The sequence below is a fragment of the Panthera pardus genome, unplaced genomic scaffold, assembly GCF_024362965.1.
Source record: "Panthera pardus isolate Hobbes unplaced genomic scaffold, ASM2436296v1 HiC_scaffold_17, whole genome shotgun sequence".
Lineage (NCBI taxonomy): Eukaryota > Metazoa > Chordata > Mammalia > Carnivora > Felidae > Panthera > Panthera pardus.
The window spans coordinates 20,874,088-20,891,792 of record NW_026526732.1 but is presented as its reverse complement, the minus strand read 5'-3'; the positions used below and the strand labels follow the sequence as shown (position 1 = coordinate 20,891,792).

At 40.2% G+C, this 17,705-nt stretch overlaps 1 long non-coding RNA gene across 1 annotated transcript in view; it reads left to right on the top strand.

Moving 5' to 3' along the window:
* The first annotated feature begins 2,634 nt into the window (after positions 1–2,634).
* LOC109252518 (uncharacterized) overlaps positions 2,635–17,705 on the top strand; it is a 67,259-nt gene continuing 52,188 nt past the window's right edge. The window contains exon 1 of the long non-coding RNA XR_002074057.2: positions 2,635–2,875. This is a non-coding gene — a long non-coding RNA (uncharacterized LOC109252518). The remainder of the gene's footprint in view (positions 2,876–17,705) is intronic.

The window sequence follows — 17,705 nt, the reverse complement described above, 5'->3', positions numbered from 1 at the left end:
ATTCACTTAGGGAAAAAAAAATCAGTGCCTTACCATGACCCAGGAAGCCTTGTGCTGTCCAGCCCCACCTACCTCTCTGCCCCCACCCCCCGGGCCTCCCCGCTTCTGCTCCTCTCCAGTTCACTCACTATGCCTCAGGCACAAAGGCCTTCTTTCCATTTCTCAAATTTACCAACTTATTCCTATCTGGGGGAAAACCTAAATTTGTTCTTTGCTCTATGCAACACTTTCCCCAATCTCTGCATGGCCCAGTCTTCCCCATATTTCAGATGTCAGCTCAGTGCTCCCATCTCAGAGAGGCGATTCCCCAACCACCCATCATGGAGGATCCCTGACTCTTCCCACACCAATCACTCTCTATTATGTCACCCATCTGTCTTCTCCACAGCATTAATTCTTTTCTGAATTTGTGCTTGTTTGTTATTTATTTCTCTCCCTCTAAAATATAAGACTCGGGAGACAACGGGTCTTGAGCTGCTTGTTTATTGCTGTATCTCCAGTGCCTAGATCAGTGTGTATCACTTGATAAGCATTCACACAATAGGTGTTGAATAAATAAACATAGTTCTGGAACTATTTAGTAATATATTAATTAAATTTAAATTTTAAGGGGAGGGGAAGGAGAAAAGGGAGGGGAAGGCAGAGCACAGAGGACTTTTAGTGCAGTGAAACTACTCTGTATGACACTCTAACAGTGGATATGTGTCGTTATAAATTTCTACAAACCCATAAAATGTACAACACCAAGAGTAAACCCCAATATAAACTTTGGACTTGGGGTGATAATACTGTGTTAATGTATGTTTATTAATTGCAACAAATGTACTAGTCTAGTAGGGGACACTGATCATGGGGAAGTTATGCGTGTGGGGGACAACAGGCATATGGGAAATCTTTGTACTTTCATTCAGTCTTGTTGTGAACCTAAAACTGCTCTAAAAATGTCTATTAAAAATTTTTTAATTAAAAATTTTTAACTATAATATTCTTTACGGCTTCTGATTCTACTTGCAAATGTCATCGAGAATCTACTGAATGGTAGAAGCAATGGTAATGTTGGAGTGATTTTACTCACAGATGAACTTTGTGCTCTTGAAAGAGTAGTCATCAGTTAAGGGAAGCAATAATGACACAACCCAGCCCGCCAGCGCACCTCGCCCAGCTCTGAAAGGGACTGTGCCCAAAGTGGTACCTTTGGCGCACTTATTTCACCTGAGTGGGGGTGCATATTATTCTGTCCTCTTTTATTCTAGATCAACAAGAAGCTCAGAAACAATGAGGATATTTCTCTCTCTCCAAATTCTAAAGAAAACCACACCCATTAACAGGGGACATGGCTCTGACAGTTGAAAGGGTAGGAGAAATGAAGAAACAATCTACAGCAGTCATTTCTACAAAAACATGTTCAAAGTAAATCATGAATGCAGAGCCCTTTCTAAGTTATGCACCTGTCAGGAGGCATCAAATGTTGTCCCCAGACATATCTGTTGGAGGAAAGATCCAGTCAACAGAAGCTGGGAGGTCAGACCTCCGCTGCCGCAGGAGCAGACCGGCAACAGGGCCAGCCCTCCTGCCATCCTCCTCTAATTGCCCAGGTATGGAGCGTTTTAACGGTTTGATCACACAGTTCTGATTTGCTCTGTCCTGAAAGAGATCGTACTTCGTTTGTGATCTCGTGAATTCTAAAAACCAAAATCCCTCATACAGAGTGGCCTGGTGTTAATTCTGCATTAAAATCTGTGACTGGGGGGCACAGATTCCATGCCTCCAAGTAAGTTTCTCAAGGCTTTCTCCATTCATCAGTGCAAAGGTGCCTCCATACCTGTAGGTCCCATGTCCCCTGGGCGGTCACTGGCACTGGTGACAAGACACTGTACTACCTAACAGAGCCAGCATGTCACACTGTGTCATGACTGACTGTTCACACAACCAAGCTGACATGTGATCACTCCTCATCACTTTGCCTCCTATGCCAGCTAGCTAATCATTTCCATGCTGAAAAACTGAAGCAACAGAGAAGGAATAGATAAACGTGCCTTCTGTTGTCCCGTTACTCCAAGTCTGGTTACCACCACCGACCACCACTGCCCTTAGATCCTGGGACAGCAGCACTGGACACGCCAGGCAAGGCTCCAGGGAGTCAGTTTGTAACATCTGTGTTACCATCTCTTTAAAATGGACAAGGTAGGGGCGCCTGGGTGGCTCGGTCGGTTAAGCGTCCGACTTCAGCTCAGGTCATGATCTTGCGGTCCGTGAGTTCGAGCCCCGCGTCGGGCTCTGTGCTGACAGCTCGGAGCCTGGAGCCTGTTTCAGATTCTGTGTCTCCCTCTCTCTCTGCCCCTCCCCTGTTCATGTTCTGTCTCTCTCTGTCTCAAAAATAAATAAGCATTAAAAAAAATTTTTTTAATAAAAAAATAGAATAAAATGGACAAGGTAAATGTCGCTTTATTAAATTCTGACAACCCTCAGGCAAAGTGAATACAATTCAAGGTGACATTTACTGTCAAGGAAATCTTGCCCTTTCTAGGAGAGTGGTTTGTCAATACTCTGTGCTTATTGGAATCACCTGGAGAGCTATTTTTAAAAACACACTGAGAGGTTATGATCTAATTGGCCTGAGGTAGGATGGTTCTAATGAGCTACCACAGTTAAGAACTACCACCCTAAGTGGGTAAATAGAAGCCGCCAGATTCTTAAAAACCCAGGGAGGAACTCTCAGCATTGCAGTGATGACCTCTGTAACCAAGAGTACACAAATAAAGAACGATAAAGTAAATGAAGCGCCATTAGCACTGAAAACCAGTGAGGTGAGGAGGATCCATTCTACAGTTGGAAGGTCTTAATCACGACTGTGTCATGTCTACAGTTATTTTTGGTAAGTGAAGCAGTAAAAATGCTATGTTGTTAGTAGCTTTAACTGGGCTTTGTGTCTTCTGATGATGCTTCTGGTAACTTCACTTTGACTTTGTGAGTTTACCTTTTCCAAATTGACTTTCATAGGAGTAAAACTCCGAGTTAGTTCTTTGCCTAAAGCCCTACTTTGATGTGTTTAAGGTAGGGGAAAAAATCCTTTTAAATGAATTTCAAGGCTATGTCAAAAGCAGTTTAAAAGTTAGAAAAATATTGTTATAAAATTGCCAAAGTCAATAATTTTTTGAAATTTCACTGCAGCACATTGGACAGCTGAAAGTACTGCTCGGTCTATATTTTATGGTTCTTTGCTATTGGCTATCCACCTAGTCCTCTCAGACCCCTTTGGGGGAGCTGCACTGTTCTGTTTTTGCCACTTCTATACCCATTCTCTCAGGTTCATTGCGAAGAGGTGAAGTCTGATTGCTTACATACACTCGTGTCTTTACGTTCACCTACTCACACACAAACCCACAGGGCTGTCCACCTAGAAGACAGACGCCATTGCCCAGTCTTGGCAGCCACCAACACCAAGTTTTCCCACGGGGAAGGGTTTGTATGGAGCCATCTGCACTCAGCCCTCTCATCCTTCTCAGTACTGTGGAAATAAACGAGCACTAACCAAATAAGGAAATCAAAGACTATTTATTCTGAACTTGCTGTAGCAAGGGAGTCACCATTATTACTTGTGTTTGGGTATAGACTCAAAGGCAGGCAGAGGAGTTGGAAATTTCCAGGTGAAAAAAAAAGGAGGGCTTCAAGTGTACCCTGATTGGAAGCTGTTGGCACAAGGAAGCTGCAGGTGGTCTAACTAGAAGTGCTCTGTGATTGGTTAGGAATACACATTTGGCTTTCTCTTGTTGGTCATAAACTGGACATGGGGAAAAACAGGGAAGGTGTCAGTTATTAATCAAGTTCTGGCTATTTGGGGCCAATTGCTACAGAGCTCATAATTTACCTTCTTGAATTGTCACGAGAGATAGAAATCTGGCTTCCTTCAAGTCTGAGTTATAGCTGGCTGTCTTCCTGGCTTGTTTATTGTAGATGAGGGGTTGGTTTCCTGAGCAGGTTGTTGCTGGTTGTTGGGCAAAGTTCTATATTTATATATGGTCTGGACATTGTCCCTTTAGATATTCAGTCTCTCAGAACTAACAGAATATGGGTTATGGGGGCTGTTTAATCCTCTGCTTTCCAGTCTGTCCCACACCCTGACTTCAGTAATTAGCCACAAATACACTGATAATTTCACCCATTAAATATAACTTACATTTATAATGCAGAACACCCAGGGAGAAGTACAGAAGGATACTATTAGCTACTCCTTTTATTATGATATCATATTTTTGAGTAATCCTAAACTTTGGTTTAAAAGATAGGAAAAGGTTGAAAAGCAGAAGCTGTCCTATGACAGGCCTTTCTTTACTTGGTTTGAACCATGCATAGGGGGAGCTAAAGACCTGTTTAATAATAGCTTGGAAATAAGGAGGAAGTAGCTATGGAAAAATCAAGGTACCTGAGCAGTGAATTCCTGATTTCTCTGGATGCAAATCAGCAAGAATTCTGGCAGCTCTTCATCGAGAGCTCTTCATGCTCCCATTCTGAATTCTCTCTCTCTGGCTTCTGGAAGCACCATTTACCTGCTGATGACAAAGCTAAAGCCACAGTTGGCAGCCCAGGCCCCATACAAGGGGAGTATCTCACACCATATGACTTGATTACCCCTCCAGTTCAGCTCAAGAGGTTTGTAGCTGATAAGAACATGGGTGAATACATATTTAAAAAGTAAATTTCCGTCCAATTTCTTTTTTTAGAACATCTGAATATTGTAACAAATATCATGCCAATTAGTTTCAGGCAAATAAAAGTGCTTATTATGCTGAGATTTAGATTTCAATTGTACTTGAGATCAATTTAACCAGAGAATGGTAACCACCAGCAGTACTAAACTCAAGGATAAATGTTCAAATACATCCTTTGGATTAATTTGCACAATAATATGATACAGACATTATTCTCATTTTGTAGATGAGAAGATTGTATGCCCCAGAAAGATCCAAGGGAACACAGCAAACAAATTACACAGTTTTTATTTCATGTACCAGGAATCCTTGGTCCCAGTTACTCTTGTTGCATTAGTTTTCCAGAGAAACAACCAATAAGGAACCAGGAAAGCTGGGGGTGTAATTCAGTAGAAGTCCAAAGGGCCAAGAACCAGGAGCACCAATGTCCGAGGCAGGAGAGGATGAATGTCCCACCTCAAACAAAGAACACATCTGCCCTTCCTCTTCCTTTTTGTTTCCTTCAGGCCCTCAGTGGAGTGCATCAATGCCTACTCACAAGGTGAAAGTGATCTCTATCCAGTTCATTAAGTCAAATGCTATCTCTTCTAGAAACACCCTCACAGACATCCCCACGAATAATGTTTTACCAGATACCTGGATATCCCACAGTCCAACCTGGTTAACACATAAAATTAACCATCACGCATGTCCTGTGAGAGGAGATATTTAAAGATGCTCCTAGGTCATTTTCACGGAAGAACCAAGGACATGTGTGCTATAGAGTCATAAAGACAGCTTCATCCCTCAGAGGCCAATGCTTTGTATAGCCAGGAGCCCTTTCTTATGCTTTGTAGCAAACCATCCTTGTTCCCCCAAAGTGATAACACAAAGTGCATTGTAATAATATAAGCATATATAGTAAATTCCTTCTACACAAGCTTGCAGATCACATCCTGCCCCAGGGAGCAAAGTCTTGGTATGTTTATCAATGCTTCTGCCAAAACTGTCACTTAGGATTCAACAGTGCCACATTCTCCACGTTCGCTTCAACTTTATGGTTAATTTAAAATCACTTTTTGCTTTGGTTATTTTCAGTTCTCTCTAGCCAGCTTATCAGTTTGATGGTTATATATGTTTATGATGGTATCAGTATGAGATAGGGAATTTTCATTTTCGTAGCAGTTGACAGAAGGCCTTATCATAAGAAGAAGAGATCCGCCAATGCTCAGAAAATCATTTGAAACTCCTGGTTGAGTAGAAGCTAAGACCTTGGAGACACTAAATGTAAGAATTTTCCTGCCAGAGGCAAGGAGGGGAAATTGCATCAGACAGGGAATAAGAAGCTAGACAAAGGCAGAAAAAGCGATAAAGCCCACAGTTGTTCATAATTTCTTATAACTTTCCTATAACATTCCAAGACTAAGCTAATAAAATTCTTATTGTGATTAGAACTTTTGTGGACCCTGATGAAGAGCCTGTACTTTCAGTCTAGGTCTATAAGAGGAAGAACCAAGATAGAAAGTTAGAGTGAGTTGTATTACCATATGTCTTTTTAACCATGTATTCTGATGCTTTAACATCTGGGGTTTTGCTGACCCTCCCAGAGTTGGCCAAGTCCTAGGGATAGTAAGCCACTCACTTAGGAGCAAGCTCTTCAAATGCAAACCAAGCAATGCAAAGCCCACACCTCCAACCCCCTCCTTCATTGGCCTCACACTCTGGGCCACTATCCACCTGCTTCAACCACCCCAGACAATGAGAGACCGCTCCTATGCCCCAGAGCCTGATGAAATTGTTCATCTTGCCAGTTCCAAGCCTGCTTACCCTGCCTTGCCTGGTCCTTCTCACAGAAGTCACAGTGAAGGCTCTTGCTCACATTCCCTCTGCCACCTCTGTCTCATGCTGACCCTCATGCTTCCCAGTGTGGCCCCCCAAAGCTTGGCATGACTCCTCCTCTTGGAAACTGTAACTACTTTTTCAATGGCAATCACCTTCTGATCTGTTGACCTTATTCTACCCCAACTTTTCCATTAATGTACTATGTCTTATAACACTAGTGGAAAAAGTCCAGAGGAAACCACAAGGAAGAAATATGTCAGAAGTTACTGACATGGTGATAATTGCTCTGAATTTTCAGACACTGAGCTGGGGCTAAGCCAAAATTACTTTAGTCTCTGAGGGGCAGGAAGGCCTCCCTCCTGCTTCAGAAGGATATGACTTTGCTTTACCCTCAGCATCACCCACCTCCCTCCTCCTTCTACCTGGTATGAATTAGCAATTCAATAAATCAACCCTTAACTGTTTTCTCTCATGACACCAGGGATTCTCATAGATGTGTGAGAATCACATAGTAGGGAAAAATCTGAAAAGTACCTATTTTTAGCTCTGAATGAAAGCAAGAATCTCCCAAACCTATGTCCCTGGTCAAGTTTGGTGTGAACTGAGTAGTAAGTAAAGAATAAAACATTTTTCTTTTTAGGGAAATTTCTCTTTCAAGTAATGAGGACACACTTGACAGAACAAACATACATGAGAGGAAGGGAAGAAACATGAAAAACCTGTGTGAAAAAATTCATCCTTTCAGATGACCTTTGGATATGTAGCTAACCTCAATGTTTAGGTTGTTAGAAATTCCCTTTAAGCATATCCTAAAGCTTTAAAAAGATGTAAACACTAAGATTTAATATTATGTATATGGTCAATCCAGACCCCTAAAGTCACCTAGAAATATGGATAACTTAGGAGACAGATGTATATGATATAAATTATTTTTAATTTAAAAAAATGTCTATTCACTTATTTTGAGAGAGAGAGGCTTGGGGGGTTGGCAGAGCGAGAGAGAGAGAGAGAGAGAGAGAGAGAGAGAGAGAGAACTCCCAAGTAGGCTCTATGCTCAGTGTGGAGCCCGATGCAGGACTTGATCCCAAAGGCTGTGAGATCATGACTGCAGCCAATATCAAGAGTCAGGTGCTTAACCAACTGAGTCACTCAGGTGCCCCAGAAATTATTTTTAATTTCTATTTAAAATAATGTATTAAATTGTGGGAAAATTATAATTATGCAGAATCTGTTCTTATTTCTATTCCAGTACAAAATAAGAATAAGCAATTCGAAGTCAGATATAAATTTTGGCCTCTAGAAGACAGAACCGGCAGCCACTTTGGACTGTACATGAGGATGCCACACTCAACACATGCACACAGTCTATTTTTTTTTATTTCAAAGATGTGAGCAGATTCCTTATGACCAAGAAATTAAGCATATGTATGTGAAGAACTAAAAATAATTATTAACTGTATTTAGGAAAATATATATATTTGTTGTTGTTCTTTATTTGGATAGTCTTTAATGGTAAGCCATTCTAGTAAATAAAAATAGTTTGGATTATTTCTACTCAGTAAGCCAAAATTTTCTGGGGCCATTTTGCGTGCAAACCATTTATGTAATTTAAGTAGTAAAAATTAAGATTTCATAAGTACTTGACCTAATTTTCAACAAAAGCCTCCATATATGCCAACTGAAGTAGTCCAAATGAGCCGAGCACTCTAGTATGTTCCTCTTTGTGTCCTCAGAACTGGCACAGTGTCTGTCATCTTGTAGGTTAAGTAGGGTTTTTTACTAAATGAATGGGGGTGTCTGGGTGGCTCAGTCAGTTGAGCATCCAACTCTTGATTTTGGCTTGGCTGATGATCCAAGCAAGGGTCATGGGATAGAGCCCTGCGCCAGGCTCCATGCTGAGCATGGAGTCTGCTTGGGATTCTCTCATTCATTCTCTCTCTCTCTCTCTCTCTCTCTTTCCTTCCATCTCTATGCCCCTCTCCCTCACTCATGCTCTCTCTCTCTCACTCAAATAAAAAAATTTAAAAAAAAATAGAAAAATAAGTAAAGGAAGCAGAATTAAGAATACAACTGTAATGATGGCCATTAAATGCTGACGATCCTCCGGAAGTATGCGCTAGATAAATTAACATCAATTTCTCTAAGTTTGATACATTAGAGATTACTGTGCACAAAAATCCACCCAAGCCACATAGAATTCTGGTTTCTGTCCCTTGAAAGTCATAAAACATTATGTGGCAAAAGTATTGAACATTTCCAAGTAACATGCATCATGTTGTAGACTTCCTGCCTTTAAACACATTTATTTTTCTTTAAAAACTTAGCTTTATATTTGAAAGGCTGGCAGTAAATAAGGCTAAGCCTTCATAGGTAAAACAGAGAGTTATTTCAAAGGGATCTAGGACAATTCACAGAAAACATTCTCAGGCTACAAATACGAAACACCTCACTGGAAGGAAAGAGTCAGAAAGTCAAGTTTATATCTTAACAAGAATGAAGTTCCAAAGGTTCTGATACTTTGCAACCATGAAGAACTATTAATGATTCTCTGCCAGCCAAATCCCATCTGAGATAAGGGTACCCCACCTTCCTGACCTCCTTTGCCATTACAACTGTGAGGGTTCACTCTTCTTCCTTTTTCAGTGAGGATTTGCTGGCACAGTATCTCCTGGCCTTCTCCTGGAAGATAAGTGGGTTTCAGGTGTATAGGGGGGAAAAAGAACCTCTTCTTCCCTCAAGTTCAGTGGCTGGGGCCTGTGAGTTAAATTAACAAAAGACAGACTAACAGTCTGACAGAAACAGTCTGATGGTCTAACAGAAAAGGCATACAAGTTTTATCAATATTTAAAATTTTGTGGGCATGGAGACATCACAGAAAAGAAGTGAAAACCCAAAGGAGCTGTTAGACTCATGGGCTTATATACCATTTTAACAAAGGGCAATGAAGACTGGAGACACGACTAGAAAAGAAAGAGGTTGGGGCTGCCAGGGCTGATAAGCTGTGGGAAGTGACCAAAAAATACATAGGAGGCCTAATCCCAAAAGGTTCATCACACAGACCAGTCTCAGTGCCAGCTCTTCATCTCCAGTGATAGGCTCCTCTCCCATCATCCTCGTGGGGGGGGGGGGGGCGGGTGGAGATTTATGCTGTCCTTTAAGACAGATGGGAGAGGGCAGAAAGCTCTTTCTGTGTTTGCTATTTCACAGTTGCCTTTAGCTCAAGATCATCAAATCTGCCAAAGTGGCATAATTGGGGATGGTATATTCTGGACCCCTTCCCAGGAATGGGTGAATAGTAACACATTCCGGGTGGGGGTTGCTCAAAAGTCATCTTCAGTTCTGTCTGAAATGTCCTTTGAGGCGCCCATTACAGGCAGGGCATCTTCAGAAACGAATCAAGTGGAAGCAGCCTGTGGAGGAGATGCTCAAGTAATGAAAGTCAACTGCTAAAGCAAAGAAATCTTACTGCAAATGCCAAAATAACCAGAAAATTAAATGCTTTTTACAAAGGCAGTTAGATCATATTCACCTGATGTCATTTTGTAGGTAATTTAAGCCAGAGTTCCTTGCTAGATCCCTCTGGATAGTTTAAATCTTGCCTTGGAGTTTTTTGGCCTCTAATATTTTGCTTCACTTTTCGTTGGTTTGTGTGCTTGATTTTGTCTTTGCATTTCATTTTATTTCTTGTGTTTGTACTTAACACTTGCCTTTGCTAGATTTAGATTTGTGACATTAAAAAAATAAGAAATACCTTGAAAAAATATTAAATAGATTGGAGACAAAGGATGCTCTTTTTTCTTCCTCATGAAAAATGAATGGCACCTAGGGTAATCAATACAGTCAAAGTAAATCATTATCAGGTCAAAGAATGATGAGTGAATTCTGAAAGGTGTCTACACCAACAAAAATATCATTGTAAAATAACAGATCCAGACTAGTGTCAACTCCCAACCCATAGAATGGAGAACATAAACTTTTGTCTAACAAGGTCTTCATGGAGGTCAACCAAGAAAATATTCTCAGTTTCCACAAGAGAATTCTGCAGCTCAGAAGTATTACATGACTAGCCCAAGGCCATATAATAAATATTGGCAGAGGCAGAACTAGAAAAAAACAAAGTTGGCTGGTTCCAAACCTCCTGTATCTTTGATAATTGAAAGAGGGGGGGAAAAGTATTTTTTTTTGTATTTGGTTTTACCTAAAAGAAGGAGCTTTTTTCTGGATATGGCTGGTAGAATTTTTAGACCACTTCCAACAATGATCTTTGTCATGTTCTTCCCCTTTATTGGGCCATATTTCCCCTAGACTTCCAGAACTATGAAATGAAAAGGATAGAAATACACATTGATATATGTTAGTCCTTATTAGCTGCTCCGTTGAAAATCTCAAAGGAATGTTGAATGTACAGAGGGAAAATGGGATATTATATATCTCAACTTTACTCACTTATTAAAACATTTATTTAAGAATTAACTGTAATTAATCTTCCTAATTCTGGCAACAAAATGTAAAAGATGATATTTCATTATTTGATATTGCATTATTTTTTAGTATGATATTACATTATTTTTTTAGTAATTTTCATCATGGCTGTGCCCCATGTTAAGGAGAAGACAGACAAACTAAGCTGAAGTTCAATCTAACAGAGACAAATGCAGCAAGCACAACCAAGAAAATCAGATCGAACAGGCTAAATTGCCTGATGAATGACTCACAAATGGTTCTGATTCCCTAACCTCCGCAGCAAGCTTGCTGCTGGCAGACCCTTGAAGACGGCAAGCCCCGCCTACTCAGAGACAGAATGAGTCACACTCTGCCTGGATTCTTCACTTTGTGGGGTTTGCAACCTCATTTTCCCAACAACTGAACTGCCAACCTTTATTTTCTCACTATGTTAATGAAATCCATGCTGCTTCCTGCTCACTAACAGACAGAAAATATTTTATTGCTTCTCTGGAAAAAACAACACAACACAAAATAACTAGCCATTAGAATTACCCAGAACTAATCGGGAAATTGTGTGGGGAAAGGGCAGGCTATAAAGCTGCGGATCCAAGTTCAGACATAAAGTGTGCCTCAGGCAGAAAGCCTGAAAAGCATCTTGCAGTAAAATACAATAAATTGGAGGGAGGGGGGTGCTGCCTTGTAAAAGTGATAGGTTTAGGGCTTCTTAAGAGTAAAAGTTGGCATGCCCATGACAACCCCAAAGCCTTAACAGGACATTAGGTGATCAATCATGACAAAAGTCAGGGTTTGTGCTCTGACTAGCCCCTGGCCACAGGTCCTCCAAAACCTGTGCTGGGATTACCTCCTTGAGAGGAATAGTAAATGCCCAGCGACCTGCAGCCTTCCCCATGGGCTCCTAGGAGGAAGAGTCGACGATTGAAAATTTTCACCAAAATAATGATCTTCATAGTCACAAGTAAACCAACATAAAGCATTTGAAAGCTCGGGGCATATTCAATTATCTTTAGGATCATAAGGTTAGACAATACGGCAAGCATCTTTGGTTGAAATATCATCTTTTACATTTTCTTTCCCATTACCTCTGCATCCAGTTGGTCATCCCTTTTACTAACTTGAAAGCCTAAATACCTCTGGAATCTATTCAGTACTTTCCATCATCTCTGCACAGCCATTGTCCTAGTCTGATCTACCATTAACTCTTACCTACGCCCTTAATTCGTCCCCTTGCTTTCATTCTGATACCGTCCTGTATGTGTTTGCAAAACCTGCCATGAAATCTCAGTGGCTTATAGACCAAGTCATTTGTATTTCTCACTTGAGACTGGGAGGCTGTCTTAGCTTAGGTCTGCCTGTGTCTCATCCTGGGATCAGTGGTGCATGGGCGTGCTGTCTCATGACTGATACAGAGGCAAGAGGCCAAGACAAACCATGGACACTGAGCGCCTCGGGTCACATCACATCCACTAATATTCCTCTGACCAATGCGCGTCACATTGCCAAGACTAAATAAACTCTAGCAGGTGTGTACAATTACTCCCCAGTCTAGTGGGAAGGGGTACAAAGTCACAAGGTAAAAAGCAAAGATCTGATCTTCCAACTGTGGAGGGAATGCAGAATTAGAAAAGATAATGTGGTATACCTTACTACCTATTAATCTATTCTCCACATCAAGCCTGAGAGGCCTTTTAAGTAAACAAATTTAAATAAACATGTCACTTCCCTTCCCATACTCTTTAATTGGCTGAATTACCATTGCAAAACAGTGTCCTTCAAGACCCTGCAGGAAAGCACCCTGCTTGCTGCTCCCACCTAATCTCTTGCCATTTTCCTCCTCCTGTGCTCTAGCCATTCTGAACCTCTGCCCTGCAGGCCTCTCTCCCACCTCAGAATTTTCTCAAGATATTCCCTCTGCCTGCCTGGAATAACTTTCTGCCCTTTCCCTCCATTGAAATTTATATCTGAAGGATGTCACTTCTTCTGAGAAATTTTCCCTGACCAGCAAGACTGGGTCAGGTCCCCTTATTAAACACTAATCCTTCTAACTCTCTTTAACCACACTTATCCCAATTGAAATTAATGGATATTTTGTAATCTAATGATTGTCTCCCTTGCTAAAATGTAAGCTCCATGACTGTACAAATATTTTTTAGTGTGTGTGGGGGGGTTGTTATTTTCTTAGTTTCAGGGGTCTATCGTAATGAACACTCAAAACACACAGACACACATACGCACACACACACATACACACACACAGATATATATATATATATATATATATATATATATATATATATTTCCATATGAAAAGCTCTACACTTTTTTCTTTAGTGATCTCCCCCACTCAGTTCTACCCCTTCAACACTTGTTTGTGTAGCAAACCGGAAGAGCTTAGCATTGGGAGCCATGTGTTGAAATCTCTGCTCAGCCATTTAGTAGCTGTGTGGGTTAATGATTTAATCTTGTGGAGCATTTTCTCATCTATAAAATGGAGATGATAATTCCTACGTTGCAAGCATGAGGGATTTAAATGAGATGTGAATGAGCAAACACTCAACCACTATTCCTTTCTCTCTTCCTGTCCTCTAGCCTAGTTGCCATGCCTGAATATTCCAATGCACACCAGACGTTTCTACCCAGATTTGCTAACAGCTACACATACCTCTCAAGCCAAACCTAGCAACTTCCTATCGAAACTGACAAACTGTTCCATCCTGACTCCCTGTTTTGCTTAACTTTTCAACAATTTCAGGTTCAAAATCTGGAACTCATTGCCCCCTAAGCCCTTCTGTGCCTCTTATCTCCCCCAAAAGGCAGCCCACCAGCTCTCCTTGGCCTTTCCCAGCTTCTCCTTACTGACCCTGACTCTTCCCCTCCTGACACCTCTCCTGGGCTCTGGTCACTACGATCCACAACCTCACAGGAACCACAGTCATTCACTTACAGTAGGTCTTGGATCACAAGTCTTCAATAAATAAAGTGCAGCAGCTGACAAAGCAGCATGACATGTCAAAGCATCACAATGACATTTTTACTTTTTAAAGTCTGTGTCAACAAATTCTAGACAGAATATAACAAAACATAGGTGGTAAGGTTACCAGGATATCTCTTTTTTTTTATGTTTTTTCTATATTACTTGGTTTTATATGATAAGAATGCATTATTTTTAGAAGTAATAAAAAATATTGTGTAAATCCAAATAACCACCCACAACAACTCTTCTATGACTTTCTTTTCTTTTTTCTAATAAATAAGAACCAAATACTTAATCTTGGCATTCAAGGTCCTTCATACTTTGGCTCTAGATTATTTTTCTAGCCTTGTCTCCTACCACTTTCCTTCATACTCACCCATATTGTAATTAAATAATACTCTTCATTTCCTTTTCCATGTGGAGTTGAAATGGTCACCCATCCCTATGCCTCTTTGGCAAGAGCCCTCAATTTTAACAAAGACATGCCAAATTCACCTGTCTCATGCCTTCTATAATATTTTAATAAGCTCCCAAGCAAGAATAAGTTTATTTGGACTTCAACACTTGCGAGAAAATATAGCCTCAAGTATCTGCTCTGTAACTTTCATTAAGAACCCAGATCAGAAAAAAATTAACATTCACTGCCATCATGATCCCACCCGTTAGGAATCAGGGTGTGACTAGGTCTCTGGTAATAGCCTTGAAGCAGGAAATTGGTAGGTCTAATTCCACAATACATTAAAAGTGGATATTTTACAAAATATGTCACAGCAATATGGGAAAGAAGATTCACATGGTAGCAATACCTACCTAAAACCCAATGTGAGTTCCCATTGATGTCTCTTCTTCTTCCACTGAAAACCTCTTCCCTAAAGACACCTCGTTTGTTGTCCATCTATTGAATTCTGCTGCCTTCAAAATCCTCTTTATTCTTCTAAGAGTTAAATCAAGCTCACACTTACTTTGCTTGCTCTACTCAGTAAACCAAAAAGTCTGGTGCATAGCTGGCACTTGAGTGGCCTCAAAACCCCACCCAAAATAGAATTGTCAGAATATTCATCAAATACAACAAGGTTCTTCCTAGAGGAAAATTCTACTGCTAAGAAAATATGGCTTCTCCACACTAGTATGCACCCTTGGAAGATCAGTTTAAATGCTATGTCCTTCAGAAACGTCCTCTAATGCAACTAAATGTGTAGACTTTCTTATATCCAAACCACTATGTAATGGGTTGAATAATACACCCTGCAAACTTATATTATGAGTTTTTACTGTGTAAACTACACTGAGGACTAGAGAAACCCTACTTGACAGGCAACTCCCAAAATATTACTCTTAGTTCTCTCTTTTTTTTTTTTTTTAAATTTTTTTTTTCAATGTTTTTTATTTATTTTTGGGACAGAGAGAGACAGAGCATGAACGGGGGAGGGGCAGAGAGAGAGGGAGACACAGAATCGGAAACAGGCTCCAGGCTCCGAGCCATCAGCCCAGAGCCTGACGCGGGGCTCGAACTCACAGACCGCGAGATCGTGACCTGGCTGAAGTCGGACGCTTAACCGACTGCGCCACCCAGGCGCCCCACTCTTAGTTCTCTCTTGAAAAATATCAAATATGTGGGCAAAATTATACAGCAAGAGGTCATGGCCCTAACAAATGATGAAAACACACTGGCATTATGAGTCATAGACACTAAGATTCTTCCCCACCCTTCTCAGTTCTTTAGATGTTATTATCCGTTACATTTAAAGAAGACAAAAGGCAATTTTATTTCAAATGCCATGTTTATTTTTGGCTTAAAATTTACAAGCCCGCTTGTCATTGCAAAACAGCATAAAGCACTATGACACTGTTTTGAAGAATCAGAATCCTAAAATTGTTTTTATGATTTAAACAAGGTATTTTATCTGCAGTGATGTAATTCCATGTCAAATTTTACTTCTATACAGTTGGTGTCAGACTCAAGTAATTGGAACAAGGTATTCATGAGGCAAAACTGAGCAAAGAGCTCAGAGCAAGGGAATATTTTACTCTTCAAATTCACTGACAATAAATTGTCACACTCCTTAGTTCGCTGCCAAAAAAAAAAAATCCTAACACTGTAAACACTGATATCACAAAATATTCCCAAGGAACAGATGATAGAAATCTATCCATTATGGTAATGGAGCTGAGCATAGGAAAATTGCTAAGGGAAATTGCATCTGGATAAGCTGTCCCAGATGGTGCCTTATTTGAAGCAGCCTGCCCTTCCTAGCACAAACTTATGGTCACAAGCCCTCCATCCCAGGGTGAGAGTATGTGTGGTATCGTAGCGTTAGGGAAGTTTGCAAAGCCATACGGCCCTGTTTCTCTGCGGCTACCTCACATACCACATACTTCAGTACTCATCTGCCCTGACATGATCAATAATATCTAGGTGAAAGCTGATGGGAGTTGAAATGACTCCAAAAGCCTTCCAACCAGAGTTAATGTGAATTCCCCTTTATTCATACCATTGCAGAGTCCAGTACAACAAAAAGTACATACATTGGTATATGCAATTATAGATTTCAACCCCCAAATCTGAGAACTCCCTCAATACCCTCAATCAGTTCTCCTTTGTGATTCTGTAGGAATGAAGAGATTTCATGTCTTCAAGTCAAATGTCCCTAGCAGAAATCTGAGAAAAATTTGGTCTTGACTTTTTCAGCCATATAATAGGTTCTACAACTCAAATGATTTTTCTGAATAAGACAGATAAACTATTTTGTTAGGAATCATTTTAAATGCACTGCTGAACTAGCACACACACAAAATAAGGAATCCAAAGATCCTAAAAATTAGGTATAATAGTGACTGTGGGAGATAAGTAAATACCAAGACTGGCTTTGCCCCAAGAATTTCTGCTAAACGATGGAAAGCTAAGCTTCTGATTTGTTAGCTTCTTGGTACATGAAGGACAGTAGTAAAAGTCTAGTGCCCACTGAATATGTGGAACCCATTAGGAGACCCATAGGTTATACATAACCCATTATATATAAAGCAGGGGACCCTAATTACTCTAAAGGAGAAGGTAAGAATACTTGTCTGTCTTGATTATGACGCTGGATGAAGAGGAAAAAACCTACCCTGAGAACTTGAGAGCTCAACCTGGCCTTCAAATGGGTTTTGGCCCAAAGTGCTTTGTAGGCCAAAACTCTTAGGTTAATTAAATTAAAAGTGAGTTTTGAGTTGGATGTGTCACACAAAAGAGAATGTCATAAATACAAGTAAGTCATCTTTTATGATATCAATTCAACTCTGACCAAAGATGTGACACAGATATAGGCCAAGACAATAAATAGTTCACAGCACAAAAACCAAAGATTCACAAGAACAACCATAGGGGACCAACCATAGAACAGACTAAAAATAATGGCAGACATTAGAATTATCAAAGAATGCAAAATCCCTGTGTTTAATATGTTTAAATAATTTTTAAAAGATAACTAAACTTGAAAGTGCAAGCAAAGAACAAGACATGATACAGAATGACCAGATGTGATGAAGAACCAAATAAAACTATATTTAGATAATATATCTAAAATAAACCCCCAAATTATAATTATATAAAAAAAAATAAAAATGTAATAATTAAATTTGAAATTTAAGAGAGATTAAACAGCAGACGAGATGCACGTTCACTGAAAATCAGAGAACTGAAACACAGCTATGAAGAAATTAGATGCAAAATATGAAAGACAGATCGAAAGATATGG